Source organism: Culex pipiens, chromosome 2 (assembly GCF_016801865.2).
Source record: "Culex pipiens pallens isolate TS chromosome 2, TS_CPP_V2, whole genome shotgun sequence".
In the NCBI taxonomy this organism is placed as follows: domain Eukaryota; kingdom Metazoa; phylum Arthropoda; class Insecta; order Diptera; family Culicidae; genus Culex; species Culex pipiens.
The window spans coordinates 112,889,795-112,912,345 of record NC_068938.1 but is presented as its reverse complement, the minus strand read 5'-3'; the positions used below and the strand labels follow the sequence as shown (position 1 = coordinate 112,912,345).

Here is a 22,551-nt window from a genome sequence, read left to right as displayed (position 1 = left end):
CCGAAAAATGGCAATTTTCGTCGATTTTCGCAAAAACCACTTTTTTCAAAAAATCATATCTCCGCGCCATTTTATCCGATTTTAGCTGTCCTAGACGCAAAAGAAAGGTGATTAGTTTGGCTATTTGGGAAAAATAGTAAGAAGTTTCAAAAATCTAGCTTAACATATGAAAAGGTCGTATGAAAACATAAAATATTGTTTTGAAGGTTTCGGAACCAAAGAGCCTATGTCTGAAAATATTTTTATCGGATTCCTCGAAAAATTTCACATAACATATCAAAAAATGGTGAAGTTATGTTTTCGAGATACGATTTTTTGAAAATAAAAACTGGGTTTTTTGACGGGGAAAAATCGACCTTTTTCACTAAAACTGAGATAACTTGAAAATTTCAGCGATGACCTATACATCTTAGGGTACCAAAAGTTGCGTATTTCAATTACAAAAATTTTGGTTCCCAGACATGTATAGGTAATCGCTGAAATTTTCAAGTTATCTCAGTTTTAGTGAAAAAAGTCGATTTTTCCCCGTTTTCGTCATTTTCTCATTTCTGCGCGTGGCGCGTCAAAAAATCCAGTTTTTATTTTCAAAAAATCGTATCTCAGAGTATTGAAAACATAATTACACCATTTTTTGATATGTTATGTGAAATTTTTCGAGGAATCCGATAAAAATATTTTCAGACATAGGCTCTTTGGTTTCGAGACCTTCAAAACAGCATTTTATGTTTTCATACGACCTTTTCATATGTTAAGCTAGATTTTTGAAACTTCTTACTATTTTTCCCAAATAGCCAAACTAATCACCTTTCTTTTGCGTCTAAGACAGCTAAAATCGGATTAAATGGCGCGGAGATATGATTTTTTTTAAAAAGTGGTTTTTGCGAAAATCGACGAAAATTGCCATTTTTTGGACCACCCTAACACGGCGTAGGTCACCCTAATGGCCAAACAAAAAAATACGTGTCTAATTATTTCGGCCAAGGATCCCCCAGAAAAATTTTGAGCCCGACCGGAGAACTTTTTTTTTCGAATCATGCTGTTTTCGTGGGGAATTGCAGTATAATAATATCTTTACTAACCAACTAATTTAAAATAACTGCTTGATGAACAACTGTGCTTTATTTGTACAATATAACAAATGTTCCATTTGTTACTTGACTAATGGAAACACGCGTTCCAATCCACTGTTTGAATTATTGCCGTTGCGTGCCCAAAGCAATGATACCGATTCCAAATGCGAAAAGAGCGAAACTCCAGGAAAAAAAATGCCTACCGCATTACTGCTTCTGCTCCTGGGAAAATGATAATCACGTGCATCTGGACGTCACACAGGAAACCCCAGAACCGGCTTTTCTCCTCTGGACAAATGTGATTTCCCTGCCATAAACACACACACACAGCCATCAGGAGCAGAGCAAAAAAAAGGGTGGTAAATGTGAATGTTTGATGTGTAATTTCAGCCCACTACCCTCAGAGTGCCACAGTAGGAAAAACCGGAAAATGCGCTCAACTGTACACAATTACTTTAATTACCCCTATCGGAGGCATTGAACGCAAATACGGTTCTTGCGTTGTGAATGGAAACGTGCAAGGATTTATTCACCCGGGGAAAGAAATCTGGATGAGGGATGAAGACTTGGCGGCGATGGGCAATGAAATTCAATTCGGCCAGTTGTGTAAAGTGAAATTGTGTGTTGTTTGTCATACAAACAGCCCGGAGGGAAAATGGAAAAGCAAATTTGTGCCATCAATATTTAATTAGTATAAGCATGGGAGTTGCTGCAATATTAAAATGTTTGAATTGCTGATTGATGTACAATTGTTTGGTATTTTGGCTCGAGCAACAACATTAACTTTCCAGTTTAAATTACAAATAAAACAGTGTGTGTATTGCGCATCCATCGATCAATCAGCCTCTTTGCTACTTTGTAACGAAAACACGTGCCGAATTGCGCTTCAGATTGTTTGCTAATCTTCTGGCAATTTCCCCGTGCTAATATTGATTGAATAGAGCTACGCAATAATCATGACTTTACCGCACGACGACGGTCGTCCTCCATCGAGGAAAAGTGAAAAAAATACGCTCAAAAAGGGGTGAACAAATTGTCACCCTTCTTCGGCAATAAAGAACTGTCCCATGAACTTGACAGGCAAACACCCCTTCGCCATTTGAAATTCATCACCGAAAACGTGTACAAACAATTTACTCAACGCTCATTTCACAGATTCGCGGCGAAAGCCAGCCCCCTTTCAAAACTTATTGAAACATCGTTGTTTTTACACTCCAATAAAAGTGTCATCCCGTGGCGGGGAGGGATGCGACGTTGGTTTTGGGTTTTTGGGATTGAATTACTGACTTTGGTGACGGTATAAGACGCCTGCTTTGCTGGATGATTGTCACTTCCGGATCAATAGGGGTGAAAATTGCAATTTTTTTTTTAATTTTATGATAATATAATACAAAATAATTGTTAATAATTTCTATAAGGGTACCATAAGCCACGCGGACACATTTGTTTTAAATCTCAGAACCCCCCCCCCCCCCAATTTCAATACAAAACAAATTTTTTTGTGTGAAGCGTACAGTATGGCCCATTAAAAAATGCGACATGGGCACTTTTTCACAGTAAAAGTGGTGCCATTCTTAAATGTATGTAACAATCTGATTTTTTATATATTATGTCATTGGGACTGGCAACACCAGCCAGCAACAGTCAAGTGTTCGGAGCTCTTCAAACTTTTCGATTTTTTCGCCGTAATTTACCGTGATTACCCGCGAGTTTGCTGCTCCAGCATGCCAAGGGCCGGCCGTGGCCGTGGCAGTTCGAGTGCGGCCTCGAAAAACCCGCGAAGCTCATCTACCGGCAGAGTGCAGAAAGGTAAACACAACAACGCCGCATCGACCGCCATCGCGCACGGGAGCGTGCCCGGTGACGTCACCGATCCTTCATTTTTACACGTGTCATACCGTCCACGTGAGTCCCCAGTACGGACGAGACAATCAACCCGGGCATCCGGAAGCACTTCCGGCCAGCAGCAGCAGCAGCAGCAGTCCACCAGCACTACGACAACAACCACTTCCAACGTTCCCACCAGCAACGAATTTGAAATGCTGAGTGGATAAGAAAACAACACCGCCAGTGACAGCAGCAGTGCTAGCGACGACGATGACGATGATGAACTTGCGCGCAAGCAAGGAAAGCAGAAAAAGTGTAACTCTCCGAAGGAACGACGTCCACCTCCAATTTTTGTTTTGGATACGTTGGCTGACGATGTTGACGAGTTGCTTGAGGGACTCCAATATTGTCTCAAAATTGGCAAAACTTCTGTGCAAGTGATTACCCACAAGAAGCTGCATTTCGACTTGGTGGTGAAGAAGTTGAAGTTGCGAAACTTCAAATTCTTCACATTTGACCCTGCGGAGAAGGTCCCAGTGAAGATCGTCCTTCAGGGAAATCCGGACCGCCCGACCTCCGACCTGGAAGAACACCTGACGGGCGTCAAGGTAAAGCCTCGAGAGATAAAGGTGCTCTCAAAATCGACTACGGTGACAGGTACGTACACCTTGTACCTCCTGTACTTCGATCGCGGGTCCGTCAAAATCCAGGACCTACGGCGGATCAAAGCACTGGACGGCTTCTTTGTGACGTGGCGATTCTACATGAAGAATCCCGCCGACGCAGCCCAATGCCACCGCTGTCAAAAGTTCGGACACGGTTCAAGAAATTGCAATCTTCCGCCCCGGTGCGTAAAGTGCGGTGAGACCCACTTCACCGAAAGGTGCAATCTTCCGCGGAAAGACCAGCTGGGGGAAAACGCCCAGCAGCACAAAGCGCGCGTCAAGTGCGCGAACTGTGGTGGAAACCACACGGCGAATTTCCGTGGCTGTGCCGCGCGGAAAAAATACCTCGAGGAGCAGGACAAGAAGAAGAAAGCGCCAGCGTCCCGCCAACCTCCGAAGACTTCGAGCTCGAACGCTGCAGCAGCTGGCGGCGGAGCGGTTCTATCAACCAAACCAGCGTTCCCTCCCGGTTGGGGAGGTTCGTACGCTAGAGTAGCCGCTTCTGGCATCGGTACTCCCCCGGGACAAGCTGATGTTACCGGTGATGATCTCTTCACGCTTCCTGAGTTTTTCGCCCTTGCTGGAGAGATGCTCACGCGCTTTCGTGCCTGCCGAAACAAGGCAGAACAATTCCAAGCTCTCAGTGAGCTGATGATGAAGTACATCTACAACGGATAAGCTGTATTGTGCAGCGAAGTTTTTCGACGTCAACAGACAACACAAACTGTGATTTAGTTTTAAGCTTTTTCTATTTCTATCCTTTCCTTAGCAAATCTCGAAGGTTTTTTTTTTAATTTTTCCTTCTCTTGCCAAATCCATTGTTAGAATATCCAATTACATCTAAATGAATTATAGTGTAAACCATAGTTGAAAGGAACTCCAAAACTCTATTATGTTATAAGAAACACAAAATTGTAAATTGATTATTTACTAATAAACACTAATTGAATTGAATTGAATTATATATTATGGTGTTAGTTTAGTATGTTTTGAAGATATAATCATGATAGTTTGTTTGCAGTTCGCCAAAATTGTGTACAGGCTGTCTACAATTATGAATGTATTTTTGGAACAATATTTACCCTAATTACAACATTATTACAACATATTACAACAACTGATAAATAGAATGCGTGAAATTCGGTGGAACTAATTCTTATAGCTCTCAAAAACAGTAACCTTGAAGGCTGTTTACTTTTAAGTCCATAAAAATACCATAATAGACTATCCAGATCGACCATCATGAAAAAAGTATGTTTTCCTTTATATGGCCTGGGCGTGGAGCAAATTGGAAAATTATAAATTTCAGTGAGCTGTAACTTATTGTATGCTAAGGGAATGGTTTTAAAATGCATTGATTGTTTGTTTTGAACCTATTTAACATGTACACATGCTGCATACATCTTAAACAGTAAAAATAGTCCCGATTTACACCTAATAACAATGTCGCATTTTTTTTATGGGCCATACTGTAGATAATTGCTGATCTGAAATTATGATAATATGATAAATATATAAAACTAAATTTAAAATTTCTAGCATAATTTTTGAAATTTAGAAACTAAAAGTATCACATTCTGTCAAAAGTGTGCAAAAATCATTGAATAAAAAAAATCCTGAACATAAACGTCTTTTGCTGATCTGTGTTTCCTTAAAAAATAAAAATGCACTGAAATTTGAAAAGTTTAAAATCGAGTGTTTTCAACGTTTTTTTTTTTCATTTAAATTCAAGTAAATAAATGTGTCCCCTGATTTTTGGGTAAATTTACTCATACATATTTATTTTACTTTTTCTTCGTTTTATGTTTCTTAAATATTTAAATCAAATTTGCACGGAAGTGCCGTTTCTTGGGTAGGAGCCTGATAAGATTAAATTTTGTGTAACGTAATGTATCAACGAAGTCTTAACTCGATTTTCCAAAGTTCATGTAAAAAATCGCTTTGGATAAGGCCAATGCAAATTTTATTAAAAGCTTTGGTCTCCATCCATCCAATTTTCCCTCAAAAAATCAAGGAGCAAAAAAACTCGAAAATTTACATGTTTATTGAACAAAAAACATGTGCAATCGGTAGTTAACTATCTAGTATTCACTTTAAAAGTTTATTTGAAACCACTTATCGGAAAAAGAGGCAAATTTTTTGCAAAAATAAATATTTTTAATTTCTTGATATGTTGGAAATTTATGATAAAAGCATAACTGAAATCACGCCTTAAGTATTTTGTGATAAATTTAGTTTGAAAGTTTAGAAAATTAGGCCTGAAATTTGGACTTATTTCAACTTAGTTGTATTAATTTTTGTATTCTCAATTATGTATAACTCATAAGGTGTTTTTTTTTTCTTTTCAAATTCTAGAAAAAAAAGACATTTTGCCAAATTAAATAGAAATTAGCATATCAAAGAGATTTAGGAAGATTGTGAACATTTTTTTAACATGTCATTGCTTGAACATCACGAAATTCTGTAAATTTTACGTAAATTTTGCCATTATTCTACATAGAATAAAGCAAACCAAAGTTGCCAATGCAGACAAATAAGCATAGATTTACGCCAAAGCAGCGTCTGATTCATCATGAAGGCCAAATCCTTCCACCCAACTATCCCACCGCCCATGTCGAGATCGATGCATCGAACCGTTACTCAGGGCTTTCTTTCAATCAGTCGACCGTATCACCTTCCCCATCGTCGTCGTCGTCATCACACCATTACACCCTCCCGGCCAAAGCTCAATCTGTTCACATCCATTTCGAATAAAAACGAGAGCAGAACCCGTCATCACCATCATCGGCGCTGTGGTCGCCATCGTCGTCACCACCACCGATTATTACGCAAACATCGTCCCATAATCTACAAGAAACAATTTAACCTCCATTGGAACCGTCATTATTCATCCTTATCGTCCTAAATCACCGCCGGTAATGGTTGGTATTTGAACATTTGGGAGGTCCCACCGCTCTCCTCGCGAACCTCCGGATTAGGATCTAAAATTCACTTTCAGCGCGCCTCCTAGCGGAGAGTAGCGACAACGGGCGGGGAACCGATAACGTCATTAATCTGGAAATATTGCCACATTTAAGGGATTACGCGCGGAGTAGGACGTGCAACGCCGGGGAGTTTGGGAGGGATCGGCGAAATAAAAGCACTCAAAAATAATTAATTTCACTGCGATAATTTTATTGGATCAGCTTCTTGAAGCCATGTTTGCCGTCGTACATGCCGGCGCCGCCACCACCAGCGGGGAGGGCCGTTCCGTTGCCGGAAGTCAAGGGCAAGCCCTGTCACGAGCAGCAGCAGCAGCAGCAGAGCGGAAATAGTCGATATCAGATGTGTCACCGTATGACAGCCAGATTTCTTCATAAGCTCGATAATGTCCTTTGGGAGGGCCATCTTCTTTGCGCTTTTGTCTTCTTAGCTTGCTTCTTTTTCTTCTTTGTTCCGGATTTGTCCCCACAGTCTTCTTTTGTGTCCCCCAAATCATGAACCGTGAGGGGGTGCGTGGAGTTGGGGAGCAGCTTAGCCTTTATCCTCGAATGGATTTCTTCTTCTTTTTTTGAACTGTATTATTTCCGGCAGAGAGGAGCTTCGAGTGCGTGGGAGTCGTGGGTTTCGTCAGAAGATTCCGGGCCGGCGATTATCCCTCCTCAACCAGCCGACAAGGGAGCAGCGGGAGCACCATTTTGGCCTTTTTGAAGCCTCTCAGCAGCTCAGCACACCGCCGATGTTGTCCGAGATCGACATTTTGAGCCACTCCGGGAAACACCTGTGTGAAGAGTCGTAAATCACGCACTTTAATTACACACCACTTAAGGTCGAAGGTCACAAGGGCACTCTTTAAACAAATTATTAACAAAAAATGTATCCACGAAATTCACCTGCACCATATCTGCCGAACGCCTGCAAAAGTACTGATCGCGCTACGAGTTCCATACACCGACTGAGCCCAGCTGGCTGAGCCGGACAAAGACAAACAGTCACGTACAAGAATGAACATGTTTGGTTTGGTTCGTGCAAACTAGAGTTCTCCCGCGAGACGACTTTATTTCACCTCCCTTTCGTCGTCAACGGGCCGATGCGTTTACAGTTTGCTGACGATGCTCATATCGGATCAGGTGATCGAGAACTAGAAGAAGTTCGGCGCACCGCTGACGACGACGAAAACTTTAAATCCGGGCCCCTTTCAGCCTGAATCATCTTTGTTATGGCTTGTCGCAACTTCACACGCGTGAAGCGAAAGTTTGGCTGTGTGAGTGTGTGCACGAAATTGTTAAGTCACTTAGCAGTGAGATCACTTCATGCTTCGGAGCGATTCAAAGTTTGAGACGAGAGAAATTTTCAAAAATGAGACATTTTTTGACGTCTTTAACGTCACACTTTTGAGATATTGTGGATTTAGCTCGTAGCTGGATTTTCTGGCATCTTCTCACGGTCATTGGAAACGGTCGTGGATAGACCTAGGGGTTCCCAGTTGGAGTGAAAAAAATCAATTTATAGAAAAATTATGGATTAACATTTTGCTTTTTTATCACTTCTCCGACATCAGGAATAATTGTTTGAACATGCTCGCAATTTTTTTATTCGGTCGAAAAAATATTATTTTTCTTGAAAAAACTTTCATTTTTAATCACATGATCACCCCTAATTCTGGCTCGATGCCGCCATCATGCGACCGCGTGCTCCGTTTGTTTGTCAACAAAGCTGCAGCTGGATGGTGAGACGAAGTGAGGGGGGAAGAGATTTTGACATTTTTATGCCCGCATCTGGCCCGCCGCCTATTTCGTCGGTCACTGAGCCGCCGGTCGTTTCCAGTGACCGAGTCCAGCTAGGTACTGATCGTACAATACTAGACAGTATTTTAGTTGTCTAGAAGTTTGAGAAATTCGAGACGTCTAGATCATACTGACGTAGAAAAACATACACTGAAATAAAAAAAGTACCAAATTCCTAAACTGGCCGAGCTACCGTGGCTGAGAGGTTACGGGTTTCGCCTTGTAAGCGGAAGGTGATGGGTTCGATTCCTGTCTGGCTCGGCAAAGTGAAGCTATGCGGGTATGTCCCATGGTCAAAAACCATCGACCTCTTGCTTATTATGGCGGAAGACCCACAGATCTTAACTCCAGGGGGTCCTTGGATGACCCAGGCCATCCCAACACAACGCAAAGTAGTCTACCATACTCACTGAAGCTATACGGGTATGTCCCATGGTTAAAAATCGACGACCTCTTGCTTGTTACAGCGGTAGAACCTCAGATCTCAACTGCAGGGAGTCCTTGGATGACCCAGATCATCCCAATAAGTTGTTACATCATTGCACTGTAGCCTACTCACACTCACTGAAGCAGTCTGGGTAGAATCCGTTGTCAAAATCTTGACTTGTTTCTTTGGTAAGCCTATTGCAAAAAATTCCCGGAAGTTTCGTATGGACTAGAACATCCCAGGTGTTCCAAAACCATACTAAAATGTTTTAATAACATAGCTAAACAAAATACTATTTATACATTTAGAAAATTCTCCGACAAATTAAGAAATTCCAAAGATTCTTAATTTAAGTCATTTTCTTAATTTAAGTCATGGACATTCTTTTTTTAAACGATTCTCGATTTAAACACCCCCATTTCGATGTGTAAATCAAGAATATAATGTACCGGGATGATGAAGTTTTTTAAAATTCTAGGAAAATTGCATCCTTTCCTTACTCAGCAATTGGGTTTTTTGGATTACTAAATAAGGAAAGGAGGGAATAATTCCTAGAATTTTTTTCCTAGTCTTAAGCGAGTCTGGGATGTGATATTTTCCACATCATTTTGGAATTATTTGTGCATTAAAAGGGAATAAAATTCATTTGTTATTTTTCAAATGTAATTCTGCAGCTTACAAACGAAATCAATCAATAAATTATTATAGAAAATTATAGAAAAATTCTAAAATGAAAAGCGTCAATTTTTAAGTCCTAAAATATGTGTGTTCTTTGATACTGGTCCTCAAGACCAGTATCTGAACAATTTTTGAGGAAGTAAGATTTTGTCAGGTCCAATAATTTGAACCAAGGATTAAAAAAAAACAATTTTTGAAACCATTCTTTTGGTGTAGATTTGCTGTCGAATATTCCAGACTTAACAAGACGCGAAAAACGTTGACTTAACCTCACTAGACAATTAGACGACAATTTCAATACTTTTCCTCGTCCATGTTTGGCAACGTCAACAACTCCACGTAGCAGGTGTGTTTCGAAATGCGTGTAAATGTGTTTAAAAATGCGAATGAGTCATCGAGTTGGAGTCGTCGTTGGTTCTCTGAGCTCAGTGGCCCCTACAACTCGTTGTTCTTTATCTTCTTTATTTGGAATCATATTATTCGTTGGCAAAACGGTGTTGCTGTTTAGAATGGAGAACGAAAAAAAAACCAGCGCTCAGACTCCGCGAAGAATAATAACAAGCTGTGGTCTCAATTCTGCCTGGTTCTCTCTGGCATGACCTGGAATCTCGAAAGGAGAAAGTTGCCCGGGCTTCTAACGAGATGGCATTCTATCACTTCTCCCCCCTCTCCTCCATGGGATTTTGTGCGACATTCGTGGGTTTGCTCGTTTTCTGACTCATCACGCTTTTTAATGACATTTCGAAAGTGGCAAAATTCTTTTCCCCCAAGTTACATCCTGTCGCCCCGGACCATTATATTCTTTATTAGCATAATTATTCCGATGAATGTTCGGATGGTGGAAGTTTCTTTTTTTTTGCTCCCAGAACCAAACGTCTGTCATACGTTTAAGCTCCGGAGAGCTCAAATCTCAGGCTTCCCGTTCCTGCCCACTAAGCGAGAAAGTCACCTCATTATTTCAAGCTTTTTAATTTGATTAAGGCAAACGAGAAAAGTTTTACCCCGTTCCTCAGCCGGAACCCCTTTCAAGCCCGAAACCGAACCTTTAATCGACTAACTTTTCACTTCCGCCTGTGACATGTTATTACACCGTCAAGCAAACTGCCAACAATCGGTTAGTTTTGCGCTGAGCTATACCGTAACTCAAAGTCACAATCGTCCTAAACAAATCAACCTTGGGAAGGATACGGGGAAAAGCAAGAAAAGTTTACCTCCTTCGTTATCAGCAATCTATTTATCTGTGAAAAAAGGGAGGCAATAAGCCAAAGTCACGTTTTGGGGACGAACCTCTTTACTCGCACAGCCAGCAGGAGAAGGATGGGCTCGCCTTCCTGCTTTTTGCTTTGTTAACTTCTGTTTGACTTGCGATAACGATGTGTGCCAATGCTTAACGAATTATTTAACGGGGAAAGTTAGCAGCAGCTGGTTTTTCTGATTTTTAAAGCAACTGTTACTTCTTTTTTGTGTTAGTTTTTTGTTTCTACTTTGTTAAATTGGGAACAAATACAGTCCAAACTCTATAATCCGAAGCCAAAGTTTTGATTATCAACATTTCTAGAGTTTTTTTTGATTAGGTCCTATAAACATATGAAAGACAATAGTTTATTGGTCCTTTTCAAAAAAAACTCTGGATTTTGTTTTTTTTAGGTGTTAAAAGAAATTCGATCAAATCTTGAAAAAGTGTTGGATTGCTTGTTACATTTCCAAATGCTTTTTTTCAATATTTCATTACCGCCATACTTAAAAAAAAATCACATTTTAAATGTATTAGCAAAGTCACATAAAACAATTCCGAAATATTATGAAATTTAAGAGTGCTTCCAGTGTTTTTTCAAGATCAAAAATTGGTTGTAATTTGATTTTTGGCGATTTTTTTAGATTGAAGCCCGCCTAGAGGTTGTATAGGGTTATACACAATGACCCAAAATAAGAAAACAAAAAAAAATCGGATCAATTGTCCAAAGTGAAAATTTTCCGAGCACTTCGAAGAATCGAGTTTGGACATTTTTAAAAGAAAATTGGCCCTTAAGTATTTTGAGCATATTAGGCTAGTACAAATTTTATTTGAAGAACGAAAAAACTATGTATTTCGAGTCAAATTTTAATATTTTTTTATTTAATATATAATATTTTTTAAACTGTATCTCTACGTATCGTAACGTAACGTAACGTAACATGACGTGTGTATCTCAACTGTATCTTGACGTCATTTTATAGTGTAATGTTTTTCATTTTTTTCCCTAAAATTAAGGTGCATAACACTTTTGAATTAAAAACAAAATGCAAAATGTAAACAAGTAAAAGTAACAGAAAATACATTTTTCTTCGCTAGTTGAACCAGCCATCGGCTGAAAAACTCTATAATAATGTGTAAAAAAAACCTTCGTTAATATTCAAAATTAAATAAAACTAGTAACTCACTAGTTATTTCCTAATTTCAAAGGTGTTCACATCTTACTATGAAGTTTTTATAACATATTGAAAATAAATTTCTTTTTTCATGGAAAATTTGCACAAAAAGCTTTTTCAAATCATCTTCTTTTGAAACTATATGAATTTTAGAATGTACACTAGGTTAATTCAAGGTTAAATTCTTAGAAATACAATTATATTTCAACACTCATAAAATAAATATTTTAAGAGGTAATTGGTAATTCAAAACCGTTGCTTTCACTTTTCAACCAGCATTTTTTTTTTATGATTTAATGCTCCCTTTAACCCTTTCGAGCCTGAATTTTCAAAAAAAAATATTTTTTAATCTAATGATGGGAGAATGATTCTTAAGACCATACGAAAATTATAGGCTAGTTTTGAAAATTTTCATTTTTGGGTCATATATTACCCATCAGGCTTGAAAGGGTTAAATTGGACTGTCATGCACATCACACTTTCACTAGTTTGGAGATTAATTAAGCAAATTAAAAATCCTATGCTGGTCGCCGCTAAATGTTGTCGCGATGAAAATAATTGAAATCCACGAGAGGGACGATTATTCTAAAGGGTCGAATAAACAGGGACAAAAATGTGTTTCCAAATGGATGGGACAAATAAATTAATATGAGCAAACTTTTTTTTTTCGTTTCTTAGCCGTTCACAAACATTTGATGAGAATGTTCGGGGTTCTGTTGCACTTTGCTGACCCAGAATGCAATCAATTCTCTCTCTTTTAGAGTATCCAGAGTGAATTCTGAGTGAGTTTATGACGGCGCAGACTGTTCGAAAAATATTTTCATATTACGTAGTATGACGACGACTACGACCCCCACCATCATCATAACCAGCACCACCAATGTCATTAATTCTGCTCTATCATTTTCAATTATTCATACACGCCGTCATAAATCATTGTTGATACTGTAAACTTTGCTTCATATCTGCACGAAGACGACGACGACGACGACGGCAAAGCTCACTAACTTACTTACACGGTGACATCCTTCCATTCCACACGGGGAAAGGCGTCAGAGTTGCAAGAGTCAGACGCTTCCCCCCTTTACCCTCCCCACTCCTTTCGATTACACACGTGTCCAAGTCCACGTGGAATGTTCACCTCTATCTATCCATCTAAATGACTGCGGAAGAGGTTGTAGGTGAGGAGCGAAGGGATTTCGTTGATGAACTGACGCAGTTCCGCCACCCCCTCTGAGGCATCGTGTTCTGCTGGTGGACTACCTCGCAGGCGTCGACAACGATAAGATGAACACCTGAGAGATATGTATCAGCAGCAGTAGAATGCGATGCATCCTGGCGACACACATCCGCAGCACCACCAACCTCCAACGGAGAGCAGAACGATAGATGGATGTTGTCAATGCAGCAACACACACCGGCATCCCCAGCGTCGGGCAGAGTTGCAGCACATGCACCGCACATTCCACAGCACCAAAGGGATGCTGCAGACGACGAATTGCTGGAGCGCGTGTCCCTTTTCTCGTAATGTGTGTGTGTTTCTCTTTGCTTTCTGGGTGATAAATGGACTGGCATGTATCATCTGCTGGTGTAATTGGTTCAACGGTGCAATGTTATGATACACACACAGAAAAAAAAAATCATGGTAATATTACATCTGGGAAGGGGTACATCTTTTATGTCAGAAAAAAGGTGTAATTTTACCTCTGAAAATGTGTAATTTTACCACTTTTCTGGTGTAATGTCACTTTTTCAGTCTAAATTGAGGTAAAATTACATCATAAAAGAGGTAATATTCAACCTTCCAAAATTACAGCTTCCAAATTTACATTATTTTTTGCTGAGCAGTTCTTTGTTTTGTTTTTGGTGTTTTGCTTTTATGGGTTGTTGTGGTCTAAATCAAGTACAGTAAAAGTTACTAACCTTGTGTTTAAAAATTTGAGCTTTTCGTTACTATCATGTAACGTAACAAACGCAAAACGACGAAAGTAAAAAAAAACTTACCACGAGCCTTCATAATTTGCAATAGACCACACGCACGGAAATTATGTTAGTTTGAATCAACAAACCTGTTTGTTAGAAACACATATCTTGGTTTATGAAAGCAAAAAACCAATTTAATAAATTTAACAATCGCATATTATTGATTCCACAAACATTTTGTCAGTTTGGCAAACATGTTTGTTGCCTTTGATTTGATTTTTCTCAACGTGTACTGAAAATTTTGAGTGTATATTTTTCACCCTCACTGAATTATAAAGATGGCTGAAGTGAAAAAGGACGCGAAATGTTTTCTTTGTACGGCTTTAAAAAAATAATGCCGAAGAATGTGGCAAGGTCGTAAGTATTTATTATCTTCAGCATTGAATATTGACAATAATGTGTTTTTCTTGTTTAACCAATTTGTGATTGTCGCGAATCAAATATAGGATTACTGGTCCAGTTCCGGCGAAGCTTCCTGGTTTCCTGCTGTTATCAGGTTAGAGGTCTTTTTTTATTTTAACAAAATGTTATTGCGCATTTTGCACTTTACTAGAGTGCTGCGCAATTATTTTCATCACAGTATTTTTTCATCACAGTGATTTTTCTTCACAGTGATGACGAAAATATCCGTTGCTATGGCATGCTATTTATTTATTTATATTTGGAAGTTCAGAACCTAATGGCTCGTCCAGCCCAGAGAAAGTTTTACGGACCGGCTAAGTGATTCAAGGGACGAAGGCTTGTTCCGGAATCGTGGTCTCCGGTGTCGGGATGCAGCTGTTTTGCGGAGGTTTACAATGGATCCTTGACTTTTTGCCGGACGGATGGTGGACAACCAGTTGGCGTTACTGGCTACGTTGCGGACAGGCGTCTCCAGTACCCGCTGATCCTGCGCTGCCGAGAGGGGCGATGAAGGCCAGTTGCCTGAGGGTTATCGTCATCTACGGTCCTCATATGAGGAGGCGACAGACAGCGGCGGAGAGAAGCTGCCCGGGATTCACGCTACCGATCAATACGATCAATACGAGATGGACAAATGCTCGAAGTTTCGCCGATGGAGAGGTTGATTTGTTACCCTTTGCTACGCTGGAGTTTGTCCGATGTACCAATGCCATTTAATACATGTAATCTTTTCCAATAAAGTCTTTTAAAAATATATTCTTTCGGTTCTAGCACCAATAGTTTAAGAGACCACCGGAGGCGGAAAATCTGATACGGGCTTTTCTTCCACGTTTGACCCCAGAACTCAAAAATGGCTGAATGAAATGCTTTGAAAACGTCGGGTCTCCTAAATTGATCAATTTTGAACATGTAGAATGGTTACATGAAGAGATTTGAGCATTCTTTTTGTTTGAAACCTGTTGTTGAAATTGGAAAAATTGCGCTATTTTTGGTTGAAATTGGAGGAGAATGTAGGTGTCTACAAATCAGTTCATTTTTTCTTAGGCATATTTAGGCTTTTTAGAATCGTCAAAGTCTTACGGAGGTACAGACGAAATAAAAATGTTGAATAATTCAACTGCGTTGCAGAAAAAGCTGTTCAAACGAAGGAAGATTTCATATTTTCATACATTGACTCCACCATTTTAGAACCACTGATTGTTGTTGATTTTCCCTCTGTCAACGGGTGGCGTCGCGACGCAGTAACCATGGATGCACCACATTTGTTTTATTTCTCGTGTGTTTATGATCAGAATGTTTACCTCCAAAGTGGTTGGAAATGATTTTTGGGGAAGTTCCAGATTATGTCCGTGCCCTCCGATAATGGAGGTTCCAAACCCTGGAAGTTCTTGGGGATTCAAGTGTTCATGCAGGTAATGTTTCTAAAAGGTAATTGCTTCTCGAGATCAGTGTTGTCTATTTTTATTCATGTTCGTGCGTGCTTTCAGGTCGCAAGTGGACGATCCTTGGACGATGTTACTGCGGTGAGTAGTTCAGTAGTTCTCGCAGTATTGAGCAGGACCACGTGAGTGGCCACTACACATGGCAAATATTATTTTGCAGGTTCCGGCGGCCTTGTGGCTGGTGACATTGGCTTCACAACGAACGAAACCTAAGACAGAAGCGGGTGAGTAGTGTCCTCATGTGAGCCCCATCATCCGGCACGCGAAGCCGCAGCTTTGGTGGTCCCTAAATTCTTGTACCCGGGCGACTCATCAGTTAGGTGTGGGGATTTGCTCCTTGCGACATGTGCTCAATTTTCTCTAGATCTTGGACGGACAGCGTGATGCACGGTGCCGGTCGGGAGCGTAACGATTGACAAGGTTCTCATACATACCAGAGCGAAGAAGAACTCTCATACAAACTTTATAAGGAGAAACGATGATCAATAAAAAATACATAATGTAACCATTGTTTGTAATTTTGCGAACACTATAATTTATATTTTCCAAAACAAAAAGAAAAAAGTTACGATAAAAACGAACCGCATTTTTTTTAGTTTTACTGTAATTATTTTAAATGGGTGTTGCACATTGAATTATAGCTCTTCTTGCAATTGATGATATGAAATATTTCTCCATCTCGATCTGGCGATTTCGGGACCGGTTCCAGGTTTCCTGGTGAAGATCAAAATATAACGAAATATGTTGTTTCTGAAATATTTTTTACAGCTTCGCAATACGAGTATCCAAGTTTGGCATTTTCGAAATCATACTTATTCATAATACTCGTGACCATCCTTGGAACGATCTGACTATTTTGGAATCGGCTAAAACTAAAATCTGGCCAAATATGGAATTATTCAAGAAGGAGGCATCAAAACCAAAAACAAAAAAGTATTTTTTCTTGTTTTTAATAAAATTGAACATTCCAAAGAAGAAAATACTCAATGGAATTCAAGCAACTAGAAATTTATCGAAAACCAAAACCAACCCTATGGGTAAAACCTTGAAGTGTATTGGGGCCGGCATTACAAAGCGGTTTCAATGGCAATTTTTACCCAACTAATGTTAACAAATACAAAAATACAAAAATACAAAAATACAAAAATACAAAAATACAAAAATACAAAAATACAAAAATACAAAAATACAAAAATACAAAAATACAAAAATACAAAAATACAAAAATACAAAAATACAAAAATACAAAAATACAAAAATACAAAAATACAAAAATACAAAAATACAAAAATACAAAAATACAAAAATACAAAAATACAAAAATACAAAAATACAAAAATACAAAAATACAAAAATACAAAAATACAAAAATACAAAAATACAAAAATACAAAAATACAAAAATACAAAAATACAAAAATACAAAAATACAAAAATACAAAAATACAAAAATACAAAAATACAAAAATACAAAAAAACAAAAATACAAAAATACAAAAATACAAAAATACAAAAATACAAAAATACAAAAATACAAAAATACAAAAAAACAAAAATACAAAAATACAAAAATACAAAAATACAAAAATACAAAAATACAAAAATACAAAAATACAAAAATACAAAAATACAAAAATACAAAAATACAAAAATACAAAAATACAAAAATACAAAAATACAAAAATACAAAAATACAAAAATATAAAAATACAAAAATACAAAAATACAAAAATACAAAAATACAAAAATACAAAAATACAAAAATACAAAAATACAAAAATACAAAAATACAAAAATACAAAAATACAAAAATACAATAAAACAAAAATACAAAAATACAAAGATACAAAAATACAAAAATACAAAAATACAAAAATACAAAAATACAAAAATACAAAAATACAAAAATACAAAAATACAAAAATACAAAAATACAAAAATACAAAAATACAAAAATACAAAAATACAAAAATACAAAAATACAAAAATACAAAAATACAAAAATACAAAAATACAAAAATACAAAAATACAAAAATACAAAAATACAAAAATACAAAAATACAAAAATACAAAAATACAAAAATACAAAAATACAAAAATACAAAAATACAAAAATACAAAAATACAAAAATACAAAAATACAAAAATACAAAAATACAAAAATACAAAAATACAAAAATACAAAAATACAAAAATACAAAAATACAGAAATACAAAAATACAAAAATACAAAAAAATGTTTTTGTTTTTGTTTTTGTTTTTGTTTTTGTTTTTGTTTTTGTTTTTGTTTTTGTTTTTGTTTTTGTTTTTGTTTTTGTTTTTGTTTTTGTTTTTGTTTTTGTTTTTGTTTTTGTTTTTGTTTTTGTTTTTGTTTTTGTTTTTGTTTTTGTTTTTGTTTTTGTTTTTGTTTTTGTTTTTGTTTTTGTTTTTGTTTTTGTTTTTGTTTTTGTTTTTGTTTTTGTTTTTGTTTTTGTTTTTGTTTTTGTTTTTGTTTTTGTTTTTGTTTTTGTTTTTGTTTTTGTTTTTGTTTTTGTTTTTGTTTTTGTTTTTGTTTTTGTTTTTGTTTTTGTTTTTGTTTTTGTTTTTGTTTTTGTTTTTGTTTTTGTTTTTGTTTTTGTTTTTGTTTTTGTTTTTGTTTTTGTTTTTGTTTTTGTTTTTGTTTTTGTTTTTGTTTTTGTTTTTGTTTTTGTTTTTGTTTTTGTTTTTGTTTTTGTTTTTGTTTTTGTTTTTGTTTTTGTTTTTGTTTTTGTTTTTGTTTTTGTTTTTGTTTTTGTTTTTGTTTTTGTTTTTGTTTTTGTTTTTGTTTTTGTTTTTGTTTTTGTTTTTGTTTTTGTTTTTGTTTTTGTTTTTGTTTTTGTTTTTGTTTTTGTTTTTGTTTTTGTTTTTGTTTTTGTTTTTGTTTTTGTTTTTGTTTTTGTTTTTGTTTTTGTTTTTGTTTTTGTTTTTGTTTTTGTTTTTGTTTTTGTTTTTGTTTTTGTTTTTGTTTTTGTTTGTAAAAATAGCTCCCAGTGATCTTGCGTGGCACCGCGAAAGTGTGTTTTTTCCATATCTAATGACCATTACACCGAAACGGTGGTCGCATCATTTTGCTGCAAATCTGCATGAAAGTATATCAGAATCTGATTGAAATCTGTCTTCATGCATCTTTTGCGATATAGCGTTATGACAATTTTGTCTGTTACTGAAAATTATCGACATTACCGACGGCTGTCTGATTGTATTGAACAAAAAACTTCTTGAAATGAGGATCGAACCAAAAACTTCTTGGTTGGTAATACAACACGTTACTAACGAACCATGGAGCGCTTGATAAAATGAAATGGACTGATCACCAATATATTCTCTATTCTCTATTCTCTTCTCTATGATCATATAGTGAGAACTGCAGGTCACTGGTACATGCACTGTAACTGAAAATCGCACTTTGCTTACTTTGTTTTCGCACCTTCTCATACTGACTACTACTTGTTATACAAGCATGATGTAATATCTGTTATAAAAGGTAAATTTGTTTGTAGCAAATTCACTTTGACAGATTTTGATACATTTTTTCCTGTGACTGTAGGTGAACTTTATTCGAAAATGAACCCATGAGAATTACGTTCTCGGAAATCTCTGGGTTTATCCTCTGTGTCCGTTCACAGTACCTTTATACTACCAGATCGTGTTCTTTATTCTCTCGGAAGGTGGTGACCTACTGCGGGTGAAGCATCGTTGAAGAATACTTTTTGATTCTTCATATCTAAGTTTTCAAACATCGCTCAATGCGTTTTCAAATGAAAAAGAATGTTGGACATTATTGCCGATTGCAGCGATTTTTAGACAATCGTGCAAGTTGTGGAAAGCTCTATACAAAAGTGCACACCTCAAACTATAGCAGAAAAAACCCATCTAAGACACACACCCTAGTTTGAAACTGTTCTAAAGTGGTCGAAAGCATCAAAGCTCAGTCGAGACACGCACCAATACAGGCGAGAGGGGGGGAGAAGGGGTAGGATTTCAAGTGTGCAAATATTTGGTGTGCAGATATTATTTGCAAGGGTGGAGAATTTGGTGTAAAGTGTGCAATACACAAAGACCCAAATACAAACAGTAAACAATCATAGAATCCTGCTCACACCAAGGAACGTTTAAATAACGAGTGAGCAGGATACTATAATTGTTACAGTTGGTTGTTAGGTCTTCATGAAAATAGTCCAGAGCTGTTTTTCATGCATAGTAGTGTCTTTTTCTCTCTTTTCTTCAAAAAATTTGTCGCATCCCTGGGCTTCTATTTTTATTAAAAATAGGGGGGTCTGAGTGTTTTTTTCACGTTTCACCTCCATCGAGTTCCACCTTTTCCTTACTACAAGCACAATGCAAAATGTGCTTCAAAAAATATTGATGAAATTTTCATGAATGATAAAAATGTAGTTATCAAAGATTTTTGACAGTATTCCTAATATCGAAGCGTATTATAATAATTTCATGTTGTTTGTAATAACATATGAAATTATTGGTCTCTCAGAAAAAAAATGTGAATACTACCGTCGCATGGTTCCTCTCATTTCTTTTTTGCACGTTGGAAAAGCATTACGGCCCCTAACTTATATTTGTTTGAGTAGTCAAATTGGTTTACGAATGTCTTCAATTCAGAACACTTATAGAAAAAAACTACAGTGTAATCTTTGGCTGTCGATCTTCTCGATATCAATATTGCTCGAGCTGTCAATATTTTTTTCAGTCCCTTCAAATAATTCTATGATTTGATAACTCCCATTCTCGACGTTCCCTTCAATTTCGATAACGATAGGCTGGCAAATTTACATGGAAACTATACTTTTGGTTTTTCCATTATATCACGCTATTTTTTTTTTTTTTTCATAATAAAAACCCTCGGAGCATTGTTTTGACAAAGTACTCTAGAAAAGATGTTTGATTTCATATTTGTTACGATATTCCCTTGTCAATCACCTAACCTATTGAATAACTGAGATATGTTACAAGAATGCATAATCTTTTCTGTCTTCCAATCATGCGAGCTCCGCTTATTATTCAAATATATTTTACTTATTTTGTCAAAATTCAATTTTAGATTCAAAAAAGAAATCATTTTGAAACACAAACTAAGCCTTCACTCAAACCTACAGATTTTCAATGGAAACAGATTGGTCGATGCATAATAAATCGGCACTGGCAACGTATATTTTGCGCTTGCAACACTGCCAGTTTTGCTGGGCGCAAAGGGTGGTTGGTGTCCAGCGCATTTGGATCCGTCAAACATTGGCCAAACTGTTTCCCTTGGCAAGTGTGTAATCACCACGTGTGATGTGCCATGTGCGCGCAAGTTGTTTTCAGGTAGGCTATGATTTAGGAAAAATGCGTCTTGCTAAATGAGCGTCCTGCTGTTGCGTACTGGAATATTTTCAAAGTCATCAGAGTAGCAATGGAATTTCTGCTCCCTAGCAGCGGTTCCCAAAAGAGAGAAAATCATCAAGTTCCCCGCTCCGGTGGTCTCTTAATAACTGTTTTTACTGAAATATGTAAAGGCTTCTTACGTCTACGAAGTATTGGTTTTAGCCAGAACTATTATTTATTATTTATAGCCAATTCATGGTACCGTTAACGGACTCAGCGAACAATTCTCGGTGTGGCCGATAGAATTATGCCCTAGAGCTAATTAGAAAAAAATAACCTGTCAAAAAAAAAAAACTCAAAGTTCCAGCCACGAGAATCGAACCAGGAACCTTTAACAGACCATCTCAATGACTTACTGCCTCGGCTACCACAGCTTGGTGACTAGATTGGGGTCAGAAGTTGATGCATTACACTTGTTTTGCTTTGATGTGTGATGGAAAATCAGTTTGCTAACTGTGATGAAAATTTTCCCGCAGCACTCTACTGAGGTGCAAAGTGCGCAAAGTTGACAGTTCTCAGTCCTGCAAAGCAGTGTGATGAAAAAATCTAGGCCTAGCACGATTGACACAAAACTCTAGAAATTGCTGCAAGGCGCAATACTTTGATCAAATAATGCCGCATTGAACTATGCTCAAGGATGTTTATTCTAAAATATTTGCATATTTTTTCATTATTTTTCTCACATTAGATGACGTGACACCATGGAGTGAGTGGAGGATTTTCTTGGCTGCATGTGCTGGACAACAGTGTTATTAGTGGAATATCGAGTGATTATTTTCTTTAAATTTTAATGTAAAATGCTTACTGTGCAAAAAATAAATAAATAGAACATAAACAAACAACACTGTCTTTAAAATAAAGAATAAGACAAGAAGAACAAAAACGTGTTAAACCAGATTATCAGTTTAATAAAATAGTTTATTCATTCGATAAACATGTTTGTTGAACCATCCCTCATGATAGTTGATAGATTGAAAATGTCATTTTGGGCCATAACAAACATGTTTGTTGGATCGACAAAAATTGTTGGTTTGATTTGGACAAACATGTTTGCAGGCCCTGAGATGACTATCATGTTTGTGGAGTACACCCAACATTTTGCTAGGTTTACAATCGGATTTTTCTGCGTGCAATTCCATGCCAAATAGGGAATCGGTTATACCCAACCTTTTCGATATCAATGAAACTTTGTTGACATGTTATTCTAGTCTTATATAAGCCAATGCCGGGACCGTGGAATAAGCGTGGTTGCCTCTCACCTAGTCGGCCTGGGTTCGATCCCAGACGGTCCCGATAGCATTTTTCGAGACGAGATTTGTCTGATCACGCCTTCCGTCGGACGGGGGAAGTAAATGTTGGCCCCAGTCTAACCTAGAGGTTAGGTCGATAGCTCAGTCGTCTCCCTGGGTCCTGTCTCGGTGGAGTAGCTGGTAGGCAGTTGGACTCACAATCCAAAAGTCGTTAGTTTGAATCCCGGGGTAGATG

The 22,551-nt window shown here is 37.3% G+C and overlaps 1 protein-coding gene and 1 long non-coding RNA gene across 9 annotated transcripts in view; one reads left to right on the top strand and one right to left on the bottom strand.

Annotated features, from left to right (window-relative positions):
* The window catches only part of LOC120426541 (semaphorin-1A), a 308,507-nt gene that overhangs the window by 166,731 nt on the left and 119,225 nt on the right, over positions 1 to 22,551 (top strand). The gene's annotated exons all lie outside the window — the stretch shown is intronic.
* On the bottom strand, positions 6,713 to 7,792 carry LOC120426544 (uncharacterized). The gene is made up of 2 exons (XR_005606714.2): positions 7,435 to 7,792; positions 6,713 to 7,322 (listed from the first exon to the last, which is right to left on the bottom strand). It is a non-coding gene; the product is annotated as an uncharacterized LOC120426544 (long non-coding RNA).